Consider the following 20,092-nt stretch of genomic DNA (forward strand, 5'->3'; position numbering starts at 1 on the left):
TCACCTCTTGGGGTCCTACTGAAGTACTGGGGGTTGGGGCTTCAACAATATTCTTAACAATATTGAGAATGCATAATTTTGTCTCATCGCGCGCGCGCGCGCGTGTGTGTGTGTGAGAGAGAGAGATTGAAACAGGGTCTCACTGTCGCCCAGGCTGGAGTGCAGTGGCACAATCTTGGCTCACTGCAACCTCTGCCTCCCGGGCTCCAGCAATCCTCCCACCTCAGCCTCCCAAGCAGTTGGGACTAAACTACAGGCACATACCACCACACCCAGGTTTTTTTGTTTTTTTTTTGTAGAGACTGGGATTTGCCATGTTGTCCAGGCTCGTCTCACACACCTGAGGTCAAGCAATCTGCCTGCTTCACCCTCCCAAAGTATTGGGATTACAGGCATGAGCCACCATACCTGGTCTTCATCCATTTTTAACATGTGGGGAAATGGAAACCCAGGGAAGTGTGAGGACTTGATCAAGGCCATACAGGAAGTTAAATGCAAAGCCAGGATTCAGACACAGCCTTGTTCATTCGTTCATTAAACATGTATCAAATGTCTGCTGTGTACCAAACACTGTTACAGGTTCCAGGATCTAACAGGGAACAAAGATAAAATCCCTTGCCTTGGGGAATTTATATAATCATCTGGGGGTACAGATATTTCCCTATACCTCCATGGCTACTCAGTCAGGATTTTTCAGACTGTTACACAGATGTTGTAACATTGTTCTTTGAAAAAAAAAATCATGTGCATTAGTTTTGGGTATTGTTGGTGTCCACACTGCAGGACTTCTCAGCACCTACAATAGTTTAACATGTATTGTGAATCTCTGGAAAGGAGAATAGAATATTCAGAGTTTTCCAAATTTATTTGACCATGGAAGAATTATGACCTTTTTATTTCCCTTTTGTGGAGCACCTTGCATTATGAGTGGCCTGTGGAATGTAAGGTAGGAAATGCTAGAGTTATCTGGGATAGCCACTCACAGCCTAGTATGAATTAGTTTCCTAATGGGCTTTAGGAAATGGACTTTGGAAGTTGCAAGTGTTGCTGTAGGGGCAGGGGTACTGTCCAAGAAGTGGTCCCGTAGTCAGTCCCAGGGAAAGGGGATCAGGAAGATATAGGGTGAGGACAATTTAGAGAGGCCTGTGAAGTCAATCTCTGTGGACTCTGAGGCCCAGAATGAGGGCTAGGGTTGGCCACCATCTTCCAGCTAGAAGTGTCCTCACTCTGAGCCCCTGAGGCCCTAGAAGGCACTGGATGTAGAGGGCTCTACTGCATCTACCACTGAGAGGCCACTGTTTGACTTTGACAGGAAGGCTGAGTTGGCATCAGCCTCCAGGAAGAGGCCATCGTGGGTTTGAGTTAGCATCCTGGGCTTACCAGCATGTAACCTCAGTTTCCTCATCTTTTAATGGAGAAATTCTCATCTCTTTGCTTGCAAAAACTTAAATGATGTATTATATACATGTCTGTGCCCAGGGTACACACAAAAAACTTGGTAAGCTCTCAGTAAAGGTTGATGGAAATTGTTAGTATCATTCTTAATATTGTTATTAGTATCATTGTACCTTTCTTGGTCCCTTTGCTTTGAGATCCTCCCTCATCTCCACCCAAAACCCTTTACCCAAGTATACCTTTCTCAGAATAATGATGATAATAGTAATATCGATGATACATATTGTGTTTATCCCTCTCACATGTGATATAATTTAAATCTCACAGTAACTTATTGATGCAATTACTGTCTCTTTAAAGCAGAGACATGCGGCTCAGAGGCTCTGAGAGTTCAAGCAACTTGCCTGCGACCACCCAGCCTGCAGGACCATTGAGCCCACTGTAGGTTGTGCAAGGTTTTGGGGGGTGGGTGAAAGATACAATGGGCACAAATAAAAGGTATAAACAATAAGCTGCTGGGTTCATGTGCTCCCTTAAAAGAGTTAAATAAGGGGCTGGGTATGTTGGCTCATGCCTGTAATCCCAGCACTTTAGGAGGCCGAGTCAGGCGGAACACGAGGTCAGGAGTTTGAGATCAGCCTGGCCAACATGGTGAAACCCTGTCTCTACTAAAAATACAAAAATTAGCTGGGCATGGAGGTGTGTGCCTGTAATCCCAGCTCCTCAGGAGGCTGAGGCAGGAGAATCGCTTGAACCGGGCAGCCAGAGGTTGCAGTGAGCCGAGATTGCACCACTGCACTCCAGCCTGGGTGACAGAGCAAGACTCTGTCTCAGGAGAAAAAAATTGATAAATAAATAAGGAGCCCTTCACACTGTAGTATGAACGACTATGGAGCTTCTCATAGGAAAGCCTCAGGTCCCTGGGGCAAAGCAGGCAATACTTACTGAAGGAAGGAAGGAAAGAAGGAAAGAAGGGAAGGAAGGAAGGAAGGAAGGAAAGAAGGAAGGAAAGAAGGCAGGAAGGAAGGAAAGAAGGAAGGAAGGAAGGAAGGAAGGAAGGGAGGAAGAAAATTGAAATTTGGTGGTAATCTTTTTAGGAGCCACCTCAGTCAGAGCCAGGACTAAGGCTGGCAACCATAAAAAACGGGAGCCCAAATGTGAGCTGATGCTAGAGCAATAGACAATAAAGAGACAATTTGTCAGGGGTGATCTTGAGAGGGGAGATAACAGAGCATGAAATTATTTTTCATGTCTTGCCAGGGGAGCAATTTTCCCAGGTTATAAAAGAAAGAGAGCTTAAATTATTGATGCTATTTGGTCAGAAGTGAGCGGTAGGCATGGAACACCCATCACCCAGAACACTGTGCACAGCCTACGGGACTGAACACAGGGTCCGGGGCTGCGGATCCCAAACCAGCAACCTCTTTGCCCAGAGAGGGAAGGGGACTTGTCCAAGACCACACAGTAGGCACTGTCCATGTTGTTCCTTGCAGCCTATTCCCTAGGTGCTCACACCTGTGAGTAGGTGATACAGGACAGAAGAAGACAAGACTTTGGGGGTTGCACACACCTGGGTGTGAATCCTGGATCCTGTGTGTACCAGGTAAGGTGATCTTCAGTGAGCTGCTTTGCCCCAGTGAGCCTCAGTTTCCTTGCCTTTAAAAGAGGAAGGCTGTTATGAGGGTTTGAGGAGTTGATACCTGGAAAAATGGTGTGAAAATAAGATAATACACAATGTGAGCCTTCTCTTGTTTTCTTTTTTGAGAGTGGGTCTTGCTGTATTACAGAGTGGAGTGCTTGATCCTGGCTCACTGCAACCTCCACCACCTGGGTTCAAGCGATTCTCCTGCCTCAGCCTCCTGTGTAGCTGGGATTACAGGGACTTGTCACCATGCCTGACTGATTTTTGCATTTTTAGTAGAGACAGGGCTTTGTTACACTGGACAGGCTGGTCTTGAGCTCCTGACCTCAGGTGACCTGCCCACCTCGGCTTCCCAATAACCTCCTTTTTTAGCCATTGTGTATATATACACCACATTTTAAAAATCCATTCATCTGTTGGTGGACAGGTGAACGGACTGTAGATTGATTCCATTCTTGGCTATTGTGAATAGTGCTGCGATGAACACGGGGGTGCAGGCATCTCGCCAGCATACTGACTTCAATTCCTTTGGATAGACATCCAGCAGTGAGATTGCTGGATCATATGGCAATTCTATTTTTGGTTTTCTGAGGAACCTCCATTCTGTTCTGCATAATGGCTGCGCTAATTTACATTCCCACCAACAGCGCATAAGGGTTCTGTTTTCTCACATCCTGGTCCACACTTCTCTTTTGGCTTTTTGATACTGGCCATTCTAACAGGTGGGAGGAGATATCCGATGGTGGCTTTAGTTTGCATTTTCCTGATGATTTGTAATGCAGAGCATGTTTTCATATATATGTTGACCATTTGTATGGCTTCTTTTGAGAAGTGTCAAAAGGCTGGGCGCGGTGGCTCAAGCCTGTAATCCCAGCACTTTGGGAGGCCAAGGCGGGTGGATCACGAGGTCAGGAGATCGAGACCATCCTGGCTAACACGGTGAAACCCCGTCTCTATTAAAAATACAAAAAATTAGCCGGGCGTGGTGGCGGGCACCTGTAGTCCCAGCTACTCGGGAGGCTGAGGCAGGAGAATGGCGTGAACCCGGGAGGCGAAGCTTGCAGTGAGCCGAGATCGCGCCACTGCACTCCAGCCTGGGTGACAGAGCGAGACTCCGTCTCAAAAAAAGAAAAAGAAAAAAGGAGAAGAGTCTATTTAAGTCTTTGCCCGAAAAAAAAAAAAAAATCTCCCACTAAAGAAAAGACCAGGACCAAGAGGCTGAGGCAGGAGAATGGTGTGAACCCGGGAGGTGGAGGTTTCAGTGAGCCGAGATCGTGCTATTGCACTCCAGCCTGGGCCACAGAGAGAGACTCTGTCTCAAAAACCAAACAAACAAAAAACAAAACAAAACCAGTACCACATGGCTTCACAGTGAAATTCCATCAAACATTTAAAGAAAAACCAATACTTATCCTTCCCAAACTCTTCCAAAATAAAGAAGAAGGAATACTTCCAAGCTTATTTTACAGCATTATCCTGAATGCAAAGCCAGATCAGGACACAAGGAAAGATAATTACAGGCCAGTATCTCTGATGAGAATAGGTACAAAATACTAGCAAACCAAATTCAACAGCACATTGAAAGGATCATTCATGATCAAGTGGGATTTATCCCTGGGACGCAAGGCTGGGTCACTATAGACAAATTAATAAACGTGGACCTGGCGTGGTGTAATCCCAGCACTTTGGGAGGCCGAAGTGGGTAAACTGCCTGAGGTCAGGAGTTTGAGATCAGCCTGGCCAACACGGCAAAAACGTTTCTACTAAAAATACAGAAATTAATCGGGCATGGTGGCACATGCCTGTAGTCACAGATACTCAGGAGGCTGAGGTGGGAGAATCACTTGAACCCTGGAGGCAGAGGCTGCAGTGAGCCAAGATTGCACCACTGCAGTCCAGCCCAGGTGACAGAGCAAGATTGTGTCTCAAAAAACCCACAATCAAAAACCAAAACAAAACAAAGATGTGAACACTGCATTAATGAATGAAGGACAAAAACCATATGATCATCTCAATAGACAGAGAAAAAGCACTTGATAAAATTCAGTATATTTTCCTGATAAAAACTCTCAACAAATTAGGCACAGAAGGAATGTACCACAACACGATAAAGGCCATATATGACAAGCCCATAGCTAATGTCATACTCAATGGTGCAAAGCTGAAAGCTCTTCCTTTAAGATCAGGAAGACCACTCTAATCAACATTGCACTGGAAGTTCTAGCCGGATCAATCAGATAAGACACACACACACACACACACACACACACACGCGCGCGTGTCTTTCTTATTCTTCCCTTGCTCCCTCTCCTGCCCCCTCTACCCCAGTGAACTTGGGAGGAGGAGGTTGCAGTAAGCCGAGCCACTGCACTCCAGCCTGGGCTGCAGAGATTCTGTCTCAAAAAAAAAAAAAAAGAAAAGAGGAAGATTAATCCTGCCATTGGTGACAACATGGATGAACCTGCAGGACATTATGCTAAGTGACATAAGGACCTGGTTCCTCCTCCTGCCCCTTCTCCACCTGTGTTCTCACTACGGCCCCACTAAGATCCCCAAGAGCAAAGCTGTGACAAAGACCTCAGTGGGAGTCATCAGATAAAAAGGAACACAACCGCCTAACACGAAACAGGGTGAGAAGCTGAAGATCCTACACACCTAGGGTGTGTTTATGAGAGGAAGGGAGGGAGAGAGAGAGGGAGAGAGGGGAGAGAACAAGAGGAAGGGAGTCAGGGGAGAGAGAGACAGAGGCCAGAGAAAAAGAGAAAGAGGGAGAGAGAGGAGGTCGGGGGAGAGACTGAGAAAAGAGAGAGGAGAAAAAGGGAGGGAGAGAAGGGAGAGACCGAGGAGAGAGGGAAGAAAGAGAGAGAGGGAGAGAGAGGAGAGAGGGGAGAGAGAGAGGGAGTCAGGGGAGAGAGGGGAGAAAAAGATGGGGAGACACACAGAGAAAGAGAGGGAGACAGAGGGGAGAGACAGAGGGACAGAGAAAAAAGAGAGGAGGTGATGGGAGAGGGAAGAGAGAGAGAGAGGAGAAAGACAGAGAGGAGAGTGGAGAGACCAAGGGGAAAGAGAGAGAGGGAGAGAGAGAAAAGAAGCACCGGCAAGCTTTTGTTTATGCTCCCCCAAGAGAGGGCTGTATGGAACGCCTATTCATTATTAACAAGGACAAAAGCAGTGATGATTCCAGTAACAACCACCCTCACCACAGCCATTTGCGGAAAGGAGAGACAGCACCTATTGAGTGCCCCACTTTGTGCTGGGCACCTGGCCAGGCCCTCACATATCCATAATCTCTGAGTCAGCAGCCACCAGGGGGCTGGCCCCTCACCTCACCCGGGAGGAAACTGAGCAAGTGAGGCCCCCACCTGGCCTGCGGGTGGTGAATCCCCACCCACCGCTCCTACTTCCTGGGGCCTCTGTTTACCGGTTGCTGTAATTAGAAGATTAATAGGGGGGAAATAGGGGAGGGGTGGGGAGGCCCTTCCTTTATCTGCTGTGAGTTCCTGGAATCATCTCTTGACACAAAACATCAGGGAGGCAGGCCTGTGGGTCATGACAGGTTCCTCCCCACTGGAGGGAGGCGGCTTTCTGCGATTTTATCCTTCCTGGACCTTTAGCAGCTTCGGGGGGACCCTCAGTTTTAGATTAAACAATCACCCTTCCTCTTCTCTGACTCAAGGCACTGAATGGAGTTGACCCATCTTGATTCCAAAAGGGAGGACATAACCCAGGTTTGGCCAATAATAGTCATTGTGATTGGGTTCGGGATGGACAAGCACGTGATCCAATTTGAGCCAGTGAGATCAACTCTAAAACTCTGGTTGGATCAATTCAGAAAGAACAGCTGTCTTTAGCAGAGCTTAAGGAGCTCATAGGATGTAATCTTGGACCTTGCCATCAAAGCCACCCTGGAAACAAAACTGGTGCAGGAGAAAGCTGAGGCTGGAGATGGTGAGAATGAGCTCAAGCATCTTGTTATGCAGACACCCTATTCGCTATTTTCTTTTTTTTTTTTTGACAGAGTCTCACTCTATCACCCAGGCTGGAGTACAATGGTGTCATCTCGGCTCACTGCAACGTCTGCCTGCTGGGTTCAAGTGATTCTCCTGCTTCAGCCTCCTGAGTAGCCAGGATTACAAGCGTGCACCATCACGTCCGGCTAATTTTTGTACTTTTAGTAGAGATGGAGTTTCACCATGTTGCCCAGGCTGGTCTTGAACTCTGACCTCAGGTGATCTGCCCGCCTCACCCTCCCAAAGTGTTGGGATTACAGGCGTGAGCCACCATACCCTGCTCCCATTTGCTTTTTATCACAGAAGCCAAAGAACACCCTCTCCTGTTTTTTTTTTTTTCTGGTCCTACTAAGACTTTTTTTTTTTTTTTTTGAGATTGAGTCTCGCTCTGTCGCCTAGGCTGGAGTGTGGTGGCGTGATCTTGCCTCACTGTAAACTCCGCCTCCCGGCTTCACACCATTCTCCTGCCTCAGCCCCCGAGTAGCTGGGACTACAGGCGCCCACCACCGTGCCCAGCTAATTTTTTTGTATTTTTTAGTAGAGATGGGATTTCACTGTGTTAGCCAGGCTGGTCTCAATCTCCTGACCTTGTGATCCGCCTGCCTTGGCCTCCCAAAGTGCTGAGATTACAGGTGTGAGCCACCGCGCCCGGCCCCTACTAAGACATTTTAAGATGAGTTTCCATCATTTCCACATGAAAAAGTCCTGACTAGTTTACTCCCTCAAACCAACCAGAAGACACAAAACAGAACTTACCACTTTCTCTCCCCGTCCCTAAACAGGGACCTTGGTGAGATTTTATCTCTTGGAAGTGGGCCCTTTACCCCCACTTTTTTTTTCTCCCCTCTAGTTTGGAAATTCTTTCTGTCTCCACTTCTACCTGTCCCAGGCTTCATTGGCCATGATCGTTTTCCATCACTGTGTCTCGGTGTCCCACTCCCTCCATAAATTTCCCCCTTCCTCAGATGAAAAGACCAACACTGAAAAAGGCAAGTTGATGTGCTCTGGTTTGCACAGAGCCCTGGAAGCGGAGCTGGGATTTGAATTCTGGGCTCCTGATTCTCTGTCCAGGGCTCTTCATTCTGGCAGAGCAGGAGATCAATTTCTTTTCTTTCTTTTTTTAAATGAAGCTTTTATACATAGCTATCCACATATATACAAACAGCTCTTAAGGCCAGAGAAGTTAATTCCAAATTTTAGAGTCATGGAGGCTCTACAGAGTATATGGAGTTTCAATCAGTGATTAAATCTGAGGTAACAGCATCTGGAGGCTCAGCCTTAGCACCGAGGGGAGTTGGAGGGAAAAATTAAGCCAAGCATAAAACCTTCACGTTGTGAAAATAATAGTGACATAACACAATACTCCTGGATGGTGGGAAATAAAATTGAGAGGGACATGATTAGAAGGAAACTTCTAGAATTCTACTAACTCCAGGTTCCTCAAATTGGTACAACTGGTGACAATCTCAGAGTCAGAGTCACCTGTCATCGCATCAAAGTTAGACAGAGAAGGATGACCCACAGGAGCAGCCTTGCTGTGCTTGAGAATTGTTCAACACTTGAAATGAGCTTCCGATCAGTTCTTGGCTGAAGTCCACCTGGGCCCCTTTCACGAAGGCTAAGCTCTCAGAGTCAACCGTCACTCTTGCCCCACCCTGTTCAAATACCCTGTCATCGGGGTTGATAACTGTATCCAGTGAAAATCTGCATTGGAATCTGGCGCATCCAACTCCCTCCACCTGCAGCCTGAGGAATTCTGACCCTTTGGTGATTTCCAGAAGCCTCTGGGCGCAGCTGTCCGTGAGGCTGACCTGCCCTTCCCCAGCTTCGGGGCTGGAGGATGCGCCCGGAGTCTCAGGGAGGCCGCGAGGAGCCTGCCCCTCGGCCAGGGAGTGAGCGCTCTCTGCGTCGCGGCCGTTAGGGAGAATCCCTGGGCGGCAGCCATCTTCCTCCAACCGGGAGATCAATTTCTTTGTTGAGGTTCAACCTAAGGCTCTAGCCCTCACTCACTGAGGTTCGCAAGAAACCTCAGTCCATCCTAGAAACCTCCTGCTGAGACCTGCCCCGCACTGACACCTGGTGGTAAGATATAAAAACACACCCTCCATGGTGGGGTCAGACTGTGCGCCTGCCCCGCCCCCGGCCCTCTCGCCGGTGATTGGGTAGAGGGATGGTGGAAAGGGAATCAAAAGCTAGTTCCTAGAAGTTTAGGTATCTGGGATTGAGATTGGGGTGGAGCTACACCTCCTTCTCTGTTTTCAGTACCAGCCATAGCTCTGTCACTGTGTATCTAGTTTGTTTCTTCTTTGCAGACACTGCCCACTTGTGAAACTCATTGTATTCCCTCTTTGCATTGTCTTCCAGGATGCCTGGAACCAACGTACGGTTCACTATTAGCAACTGGATAGAATCGTATGGCAGGAATTTAAAAGAGGAGTTTAATCTCTGAGTCCACAGTCCTTCCCCTGGGCCTCATTTTCCTACCTTATTTTATGATTAGTTTTCTGATGATGCTCGGGACATCTTTCCAGCCACCTTAACTCTCCTCTTTTTAAGGGACAGGAAGGACAAAGCAAGGTTATACATTCAGAAAGAGCTTGCCTACCTTCTGCAAGTCTCCGTTTTCTCCTCTATAAAGCGGGCACAAGAATCCCCGCCTTGGAGGGTTTTGTGTGTGTTTCAGGAGATACTTGATTAATATTAGTGTCCACCCTATTTCCTACCTCCTCATCCTCCAAGCTCTCTGCCACTTATGTGATGTAGACTCGGATGCAAAACAGATCAAAAGCACAGATCACTTTTTCCCCAGCCCCATCTGTGCTCTTCAGGCCCAGTGGGTGCTCCTACTAGAGCCTGGTACCCTGAACCCAGTCCCTACCTGCCTCCTGGAAGATGTTGGCTCCAGAATTCTCTGCCTCCCTCCTGCAGGCATTGTGGCATTCACAGCTGATTTGCAGAGAGCCCAGATGCATCTGATAAATAAGGAATGTACTGTTCTGCAGGATGGCTGTGGCGTGGCTGTGTGGGGGTGGGCAGGCTGGAGTAGACAGGAACCATGAGAGGCGGGGAGGACTGTACAGGGTCTGCTGACCAGATGGAAGATGATGGGAGCCTTGGAAGGTGTCATGGGACAGGGTCGGGGAGGGGGGTCCATGCTGCCAGGAGCTGGATGCAGATTGTTGGGACTGGATTTTGGCTCAGATACATTCTAGTTGTGTCTGTTTATCTTCAGTTTCCTTGTCTATAAAATGGGGAGAAATTGTGTATCCCCAGCACCACTGGACTGTTAGTAGCTACTACATTTATAGCATTTATCCCAGAACCTGAAACACAGTAAATGCTCAATAAGTGTTATTATTTGCCCCACACTGTCTTAGCGCTTTCCCCAAGAGCTTTGTGTTGTTAGTACTATGAGGAATAATGAGGGTGGTGTGGGAGCCTGCCTCTGTGTCTGCAGAGAGGATCACAGGCCACAGGAATGGAGACAGGTAGATGGGATCAAGGTGACAGGAACAGATGTTTGGAGCAAGAGATGAAGACGCCGTCATCAACCCAGACAAGACAGGCAAGTCCCTGAAAGGGGATTGCATTTCTGCAGCCACTTCAGGGTGGGCACTTGAGGTGTTTGATTGGCTTTTCAAGGAGAGATTGACCTTTGGAAGGCATAAGACACTGGGGTCCCTGGAGACCCTGGGATGATAGCGTCAGCATGGCTGTATTGGAACAGAGACCTCAGGCAAGCCACTTTTCTTCTCTGGGTCTCTGTTCCGTCTATAAAACGGTTTCTGAGAAGCCCTCCAGAACCACAGCATTTGCAGCTTCAAGATTTAGTCATTCTGGCAAACATACGTGGAGGGCCTCCTGTGTATCAGACCCTTCACCATGCCTTGGAGACGCTGGGGTGCGACAATAGAGTAGGCTTCTCCCATGACGAACCTCATGGGTTAGTTGTGGGGATGGCGGGGGTGGGGGGTGGGTGGAGGGGGGGGGAGAGAGAGAGAGAATGAGAGAGAGAGAGAGAGAGAGAGAGATTGATTGTGTACAACAGAAAAGCAAACGGATATGTAATTCTAAACTGAAATCAGCCCAGAAGGAGAGGGGCCTCAGTCAATCCAGAGACCTAAAAGTCAGGGAAGGATTCCTGGAGACCATGAGGCTGGGCTGCTCCTGGAGGTGTGTGCCTGGGGTGGGAGTGTGCTGAAGGATGAGGGTGGAGCCATGGGCTGGGGGCCAGCCAGGGCAGGGTAAGGTTGCCAGGGAAGGTAAAGGCTGCTGTCCATCCTGAGACCAGAGGGGCTATGAGTAGGGGAGTGATGAGATCAGCTTTGCATTTCCAGAATCTTCAGGCTGCTGCAGCAAGGAGAACAGATTGGAAGGAAGCCCAGTAGGGGATGTTGGAGGCCAGGACAACAGTGGCGACTTGGTGGGAGGGGGAATGACTTGGCGAAACGTTCCAGAGCATCGATGGGGCTGGGAGTGCATTGGGTGTGGGGGTGTGGGAGAAAGAAGGGTGACTACAAAACTGGAGGAAGGGTGTCTTTGTAAAGTCTCCTGCAGAGCTTGTCTTCCCCATCCCAATTCCTTCTAGCCCCATCTCTGGCTCTGTCAGCATCTGCCCATACAGGAAAAAAGATGAGACTCATCTCCTGTGACTGAGAGGTGGCGGCAGGGGGGTGGGGAGGAGGGAAGGCAGCCGCTGTGCTGGCGGCTGCGGTCTGCACCTTTCAGCCTCAGCAGAAGCAGCAGCAGAAGCCACTGCAGCAGGGAGAAGATGGCCATGCTGCAGCACCTGCTGGGGCGACTGGGAGGGCCGGGGAGCAGGTGCAGGGCGTCTGGAGGGGGTCTGTTTGCAGATGGATGAGAGCAACACACTCTGCCCCCCTTCTCTGTTGTCTGGACACAAAAGCCCAGACAAAGAAGCAGCAGGGATGGGGACATGGCCCTGCATGCACGTAGGCAAGCACACTGGCTGGAGACAAAAGAGAGGCAGAGGCGAGGTGCATGGAGCAGGGAGCCTGGGGGCAGGGGGAGGTTCCCTGTGACCTCAGGCAAGGTCTCCTGGCCTCCTGAGCCTTGCTGTGTGCACCATAAAATAAATGTGCTGGGGGAAACCAGTGGTCCCTGGACTTTGATAGTTTGACTTTTTTTTTTTTCTTTTTGTCTGAATGGAAAATGGATCATAGACTCCATAAAGTAGAGGATACATTTTCAGCTCCTGCCAATGGAGAAAAGACCAGATGATTTTTTTTAAGTGCCACTAATGTAGTATAGTGTCTACACAACCCTGAATTATAGTTAAAGCAACAGCATCTGCTCACACAGAAAGAACAGCAACTGTGTCTATGGACTGGACTTGATACATGTGTGCACTGCAGACAGTGTTGGTGTCTGCTTAGCTTCTAAGATCCTTTATAATAATTACCCAGGTATAAGAACTCTAGGTCTTGTGGGGAGTCTCTAATGGCCTTGAGAGAGAAAGGCGGGGGAGAGGGAGAGACCGAGGGGGAGAGGGAGAGAGCGAGAGGGAGAGCGAGAGCGAGAGGGAGAGAGAGAGAAGAGAGAGAGAGAGAGAGAGAGAGAGAGAACTACCAGGCTGAAGTCAAATCATTTGCATAAGGCCCAAAAACTGACAGCAGGAACCACAGAATATTCACAGGAAGGAGGAAAAAATTCAGAAAAATAATAGATCAACATCATATTTCATAATAATATGAGAGTGAGTGAGCACGTGCGTGCGCAAGAGAGAGAGCATTTACTGGGCACTGTGACGGGGCCATGTGTCTTCTGCACTCAGTCCACTTAATTCTTTCAAAAGTCCTGCAAGTGAGGTTATGTAATCTCCATTTTACAGAAGAGGAAACTGAAGCCCAGAGGGTTGAAGTTCCCTGCCCAAAGTCACGTGGTGGGTAAGGGGCAACGGTGGAATTCAAACTTAGTTCTGTCTGACTCCTGAGTCCATGTCTTGGCTGACCGCCATGGCTGGGAGGAAGGCAGAGAAAGGAAATAAGACAGAGAGTCGGGTGGCAGAGAGCCTGGCAGTCCCTGGTGGGCTCCTCCCCACTATTCCTGCTGACAGAAGGAGACCAGGCCCTGGGTGCCGCCCATCACCCCTCAAAGCCTGTTTCATTGTGTGCCCAACACAGACAACAGTGCCCAGCTCATGGGTGCTGTGGTGTCAATTGGATGAGGACACATGCTTGGTCTGTGCAAGGGGCAGCCTGGAGGTGGCAAGAAGTTGATGTCCAGGGATCACCCTTCAATCATAAGAGATAAAAGCAGGTGGAGGGCGGGGCATGGTGGCTCACTCCTGTAATCCCAGCACTTTGGGATGCTGAGGTGGGTGGATCACGAGGTCAAGAGATTGAGACCATCTGGCCAACATGGTGAAATCCTGTCTCTACTGAAAATACAAAAATTGAGCTGGGCATGGTGGCATGTGACTGTAGTCCCAGCTACTTGGGAGGCTGAGGCAGCAGAGTCGTTTGAACCTGGGAGGCGGAGGTTGCAGTGAGCCGAGACTATGCCACTGCACTCCAGTCTGGTGGCGGAGGGAGACTCCATCTCAAAAGAAAAAAAAAAAAGAAAAGAAAAAAAAAGTGAGTGGAGGAATTCCATGACTTCCTGGACCTGGGGTAGGACATGTCAGGTGTGTCTGGCAGTCTCCCAGAAGACCTCAGCAGGACTGAGTTCTAGTCGCTAACAACTTGCTCATAGTTATAGAGTAAGCTGTGCTCTTCCCACTCAAATTCTTATGTTGAAGCCTTAACCCCCAATGTGACTACACTGGAAGATAGGGCCTCTAAAGAGATAATTAAGGTAGAATGAGGTTGAAAGGGTGAGACCCTAATCTGACAGGACCGATGTCCTTGTGAGAAGAGGGAGAGACACCAGGGTTGTGTGTGCACAGAGAAAAGGCCACATGATGACACAGTGAGAAGCTGGCATCTGTGAGTTGAGGAGAGAAGCTGCAGGAGAAGTTGACCCTGCTGCTACTTTGGTCTTGGACTTCCAGCCTCCTTAAGTTGTTTGTTAAGACCTCCCAGTCTTGGTACTTTGTTATGACTGTCCTTGATGACAAGTATACTCTTTAGTGTACCTATTCCAGCTTTCTCCTCTTCCCTGTCTCCCTAACCTGCTCCCTTACCAAGGCTTCCTGGTACCAATACGTCCTAAATAAACAACTTGCATTTGAATCCATGTCTCAGGATCTGTATCTGGGGTGATCCAGGCTTATATTCACCATTTATCCTTTATCTAGAGAGACTGCTGGCCTTCACACATTTAGACGCCACTGGGGGCAGGACAGAGATAAGATTTTGGAGACCACTGAGCTCTAGTTGACCATGGCATTGATCCTGAGCCCATGCCCAGATGGACAGACCCTGGAGTGACCCGAGCATGGTAGTGGGGTCATTGTTCAGCTGGCTGAGGGGTGGTGCATCCCTTCTTAGGGGAATAAAGGATTCAGGATGATGCAGATGAGTTTTCAGAGAGGCTGAGGGCAGCTTCTGGAATCAGACAGCACTGGGTTTCAATCTCAGGTTTACTACATTCTAGCTGGGTGATCTTGGATAAGTCACTTTCCCTGTCTAAGCCTTGCTTTCCTTACCAGATGGAGATGACACCGATACTTTCTTAGAGGGTGCTAAGAGAGAGTGTGGGTAAAGCACTTGGAAAGGCTTCTGGTAAGTAAGCGGGAAAGGGGTCAAGTTCATTGCATCTGACGGTGATTATGGGGCCGGGGAGTGGCAGGGAAATAATTTTGTAGTTTCAGGGAATTGTTGAAAGGCACATTCTTTCTGAGCCATACCAAATGCAGCTCTCCTCTCCTCTGCTCTACAAACACTCACTGCTGAACTCAGGGAGCCCCACGCTCACCCCAGGTAAAGATGACCACTTTGATGAGGCAAATGAGATATTCTATCTGGGTAAAACCAGGAGCTGTTTGCTCAGGGGACAGCTGTCAGAAAAGAGATCCCCGATCCCCTGATAGACCAGTCTCCATCAGTAACATGGCTGGAGGGAAGACAAAATTTGGCCTTTCCCAGAACCCTTCCTCCAAGGGCTACAAGTGTGGCCCGGCAGAGAAGTGGAGCTGGAAACATGGTAGGGTGTATGTGAGGAAGCCCACCTTGCTACCAACTCCATAATCCCTCTCACTAAGGCAAGGTGGGAGAATAGAAAAGGAAACGTGGAAAAGAGAGGTATGTACCCAAAAGAACCGAAAAGAAGGATTCAAACAGATACTTGCATATGCATGTTCATAGCAGCACTATTCACGTTAGCCAAAGGGTGGACACAACCCACATGTCCAACAACGAATGAATGGATGAATAAATTGTGTTCTGTTCATACAATGGAATATTATTCAGTCATAAAAGGAATGAAGTGCTGAGCCATGCTACAATGTGGATGAACCTCAGAAACATTATGCCGAGTGAAAGAAGCCAGCACAAAAGGTCACCTATGACAATGGGCTGGAGGGGAAACTGGGAAGTAACCGCTTAAGGGTGTGGGGTATTATTTTGGGGTGACGAAAACATCTTGGAACTAACTAGACCTGGTGGCAGCATAACATTGTGAATGTACTCATTGCCACTGAATCATACACTTTAAATGGTTAGTTTTAGAGGATGCGACTTCCCTTTCTTTTCCGTTTATTTCTTTCTCTTTTTGAGACAGAGTTTTGCTCTGTTGCCCACGCTGGAGTGCAGTGCTGCAATCAGAGCTCACTGCAGCCTCTGACGCCTAGGCTCAAGTGATCCTCTTTGCTCAGCCTTCCATGTAGCTGGGACCACAGGCACACACTACCATGTCTGGCTAATATTTAAAAGGTTTCTGTAGAGATGTGGTGGAGCGGGGGGTCCGTCTCATTATACTGCCCAGGCTGGTCTTGAGTTCCTGGACTCAAGCGATCTTCCCACTTCAACCTGCCAAAGCGCTGGAATTACAGGCATGAGGCACTGTGACCGACCTTAGAGTATGTCAATTTCTTATCTCTCTCTCTCTTTTTATTTATTTATTTTTTTTAATTTTTATTTTTTTTGAGACGGAGTCTCGCTCCATCGCCCAGGCTGGAGTACAGTGGCGTGATCTCGGCTCACTGCAACGTCCAACTCCAGGGTTCAAGCAATTCTCTTGCCTCAGCCTCCTGAGTAGCTGGGATTACAGGTGCCCACCACCACGCCTGGCTAATTTTTGTATTTTTAGTAGAGACGGGGGTCTCACCATGTTGGTCAGGCTGATCTCAAACTCCTGACCTCGTGATCTGCCTGCCAAAGTGCTGGGATTACAAGCATGAACCACTGCGCCTGGCCCTCTCTCTCTCTTTTTAAAGAGGCACCCAGTGGGCTGATAACAGAATTGCAATAGGAACCCTGGCCTCTGGAGCCACTCTTGTTTCTCCAAGGGCTGTTCTAGGACTAAAGAGAAGAGAGGCTCAGGCTCCCCTTTCCTTTATATGTTGCCAGTGTCAGAATTCTCTTGGAAATCTGGGGTTTCAGAATGGTATCACGCAGAGCAGGAATACTGACATGTCTCTTTGGGGTACTCTTCTCTGCTCATGGGCTCCTGGGGTCCAAGTTGGCCCTATACATGTTTCCTGGAAGGTGAGAACTCTTGGCCAGTTGTGGTGAGGATGATGTTTACCATCTCCGGGCATGCTCTTCCCAGGGTATGTCCTAAGTCTACCCGTAGGATGAGGTGAGGGTCATTACATTGATAGGGAGGAGAGAAGGATGCCAGCTCTACTTCTCAAACCAGGCATGAACCCCAAAGGATTTCCAACCCTCCCTAGGGAAATGGAGGATGCAAGGGAAGACTTTGCTCACCACAAAGGCACTCAACAGATGGGCAAAAGGAGGGCAAAGGACCAGCTGAATCCCCCAGGAGAGCTAGTCTGGTCTGCCCCGGTACAGAAATGTACCATGTTAAAGAACTGGGAGCAGAGGAGGCCCACACTGGTAATGGCATCTGCTGAACATGAGAGTCCACTCCCTCCTTGCAGTATTCAGTTCATGGCTTGTCCTGAGTCCGCCTGAGTTAGACGGTCTATTTGCAGTGAGCCACAGTATCCTCTAACTGTCACCCCTTTTGCTCCCCTCTGCCACCTCCCCACTGCTTGCCTTGAAAAGACTTTGCAACAGCAAAACAGCAAAAGTACTAACATAACTAACTCAATTTTTGTTTAAGAGGCCTTTTCCCATTCCTGCACGTAGGCTAAGATAATTTTAGAGCACTGAGATAATATGCAGAAAAAAGCAATCATGTAGTTTTTAAAAACTAACTCTGGGATTAAAGGAGAAATATGTAAATAATCAATGTTTTGTTAAAGATTTATAAAAGCATTGTGACCTGACCAAGGACAGAGAAGTTCTCAACCTTCTTGGACCCTCGCTGGTGCCCAGGTGCCAGTGGTAATTGGTCATCTGTTGATCCCAATTCAACCCCCCTTCTCTTCCCCTTTGCTCTGTCACCCAGGCTGGAGTATAGTGGTGTGATCTCAGGTCACTGCAACCTCTGCCTCCCAGGTTCAAGTGATCCTCCTGCCTCAGCCTCCTGAGTAGCTGGGATTACAGGCACATACCACCATGCCCAGCTAATTGTTATATTTTTAGTAGAGACAGGGTTTCACCACGTTGGCCAGCCTGGTCTCGAACTCTTGACCTCAGGTGATCTGCCCACTTCGGCCTCCCAAACTGCTGGGATTACAGGCGTAAGCCACTACGCTCAGCCTCTTCTACTTGACTTTAACGTAAAAACAGCATAAAATCTGTACTGACTTAATATGACAGTATGGTACTTTAGAACAATAAATAGTCCATTATCTTCTTGGTTTTGCTAGCTCTTTAAGTAAACCTAATTTTCTTCCCATCAACCCTTATCTCTGGCATCTGGCTTTCAAGCAGCGAGCAGCCAAACCTAGGTTTGATTACAATATCTCTAGAACCAAAGATGCTTGGAAATAGAATCATAAATTCACTATTGCTCATCCTTAAGAAGGCCCAGGGAATAGGATGAAGTGTGAAAGTTTGGGATAAACAGGTGGTTTGATTTTTTTCCAAGTAGATATGGGAAATGATAGACTGACATTCAGGAGAATTCGGGAATGGATTATAAAGCAGGTGGCTTGGGAATGCTTAAGAAAGGAAGTGGTGACCTCTATGTATCCCCTGTACTCAGTTAGAATGTGTCATGCCAAATTCTATTTCCCTTTTTGTTTGTGTCTAGGGAGACTAGACTAGACTGTTGAATTAGGGGGAAGTCATAGACCTGGGTGATGGCAACTCAGGCAGGAGGATTGCTTGAGCCCAACAGTTCAAGGCTGCAGTGAGCTATGATCCTTGTCACTGCACTCCAGCCTGGGCAACAGAGCAAGACCTTGTCTCAAAACACTTTTATTTATATTTATTTATATATTTATTATTTTTATTTATCTTAAAATATATTTTTATTATTTTTTTTTTGAGACAGAGTTTCACTCTGTTGCCCAGGCTGGAGGGCAGTGGCGCGATCTTGGCTCACTGCAAGCTCCGCCTCCCGGGTTCACACCATTCTCCTGCCTCAGCCTCCCAAGTAGCTGGAACTACAGGCATCCGCCACCACGCCCGGCTAATTTTTTTGTATTTTTTAGTGGAGACGGGGTTTCACGGTGTTAGCCAGAATGGTCTCAATCTCCTGACCTCGTGATCCACCCGCCTTGGCCTCCCAAAGTGCTGGGATTACAGGCGTGAGGCACTGCGCCCGGCCAAAACCTTTTTTTTTTTTTTTTTTTTTTGAGACGGAGTCTCGCTCTGTCTCTCAGGCTGGAGTGCAGTGGCGCGATCTCCGCTCACTGCAAGCTCCGTCGCCTCCCAGGTTCACGCCATTCTCCTGCCTCAGCCTCCCGAGAAGCTGGGACTACAGGCGCCTGCCACCACGCCCGGCTAAATTTTTTGTATTTTTTTGGTAGAGACGGGGTTTCACCGTGTTAGCCAGGATGGTCTCGATCTCCTGACCTTGTGACCCGCCCGCCTCGGCCTCCCAAAGTGCTGGGATTACAGGCGTGAGCCAGCTACCGCGCCCGGCCTCTTTTCTTTTCTTGAGAGGGAGTTTGGCTGTTGTTACCCGCACTAGAGTGCAGTGGCATGACCTGGGCTCACTGCAACCTCCGCCTCCCGGGTTCAAGCGGTTCTTGTGCCTCAGCTTCAGGAGTAGCTGGGATTACAGGCACTCACCACCGCGCCCGGCTAGTTTCTTAGTAGAGATGGGGTTTCACCATGTTGGTCAGGCTGGTCTTGAACTCCTGACCTCAGGTGATCTGCCCGCCTCTGCCTCCCAAAGTGCTGGGATTACAGGGGTGAGCCACCGAGGCCGGCCCTGAATTGGATTTCTAATACGTTCTCAAGCAACGTAGATGCTTCGGCTCTAGAACCACTACTTCAGGACCACTTCCTAGCATCCCTACTCTAGAAAATAGTAGGTACTAAGAAGAGGGCAGTTAAATAAAAGACTAAGCCCGGCCGCGGGGGCTCGCGCCTGTAGTCCCAGCTACTCCGAAGGCTGAGGGGGAGGCAGGAGGATTTCCTGAACCCAGGAGTTGGAGGATGCGGTGAGCTATGATGGTGCCCCTGCACTTCAGCCAGGGTGACAGAGTGAAGTCCCATCTCTAAAATAATAAGAATAAATAATAAAAAAAATTAAAGACTAAACCTATACATGTTGTTAGGCCAAATGCTGTACACGCATGAATTTACAGTTATGGGTTCAAATCTGGACTTCACCATAACCAGGTGCATAAAGAGGCATACAGCCGAGGTCTTGCTAGTTAAGCCCTTGGCACTATTCCAGGACAAGCCTCTTCTGTCCTCTTACTCTGGGGTTCAGGCTTCTGCGCCCCTGGTCCGCGGTCGCGCGCCGCCCCCGCGCCTCTCCAGCGCTGAGCTCTCTGAGGCCGAAAGTGGCCGGGCAAGCGTTGCCATGACAGCGCCGCGGGTGGGGATGCGGGAGGCTGAGAGCGCCGGCCTGCTAGCCCCTTTGTGCTGCGGGGGCGGCGGTGTGCTCCCTC

At 48.7% G+C, this 20,092-nt stretch overlaps 1 pseudogene; it reads right to left on the bottom strand.

Moving 5' to 3' along the window:
- Nucleotides 1-8,546: 8,546 nt before the first annotated feature.
- LOC117096709 lies at nucleotides 8,547-9,123 on the bottom strand (annotated as a pseudogene).
- Between the last annotated feature and the right edge of the window lie 10,969 nt (nucleotides 9,124-20,092).

Source organism: Trachypithecus francoisi, unplaced genomic scaffold, assembly GCF_009764315.1.
Source record: "Trachypithecus francoisi isolate TF-2019V2 unplaced genomic scaffold, Tfra_2.0 Lachesis_group14, whole genome shotgun sequence".
NCBI lineage: Eukaryota > Metazoa > Chordata > Mammalia > Primates > Cercopithecidae > Trachypithecus > Trachypithecus francoisi.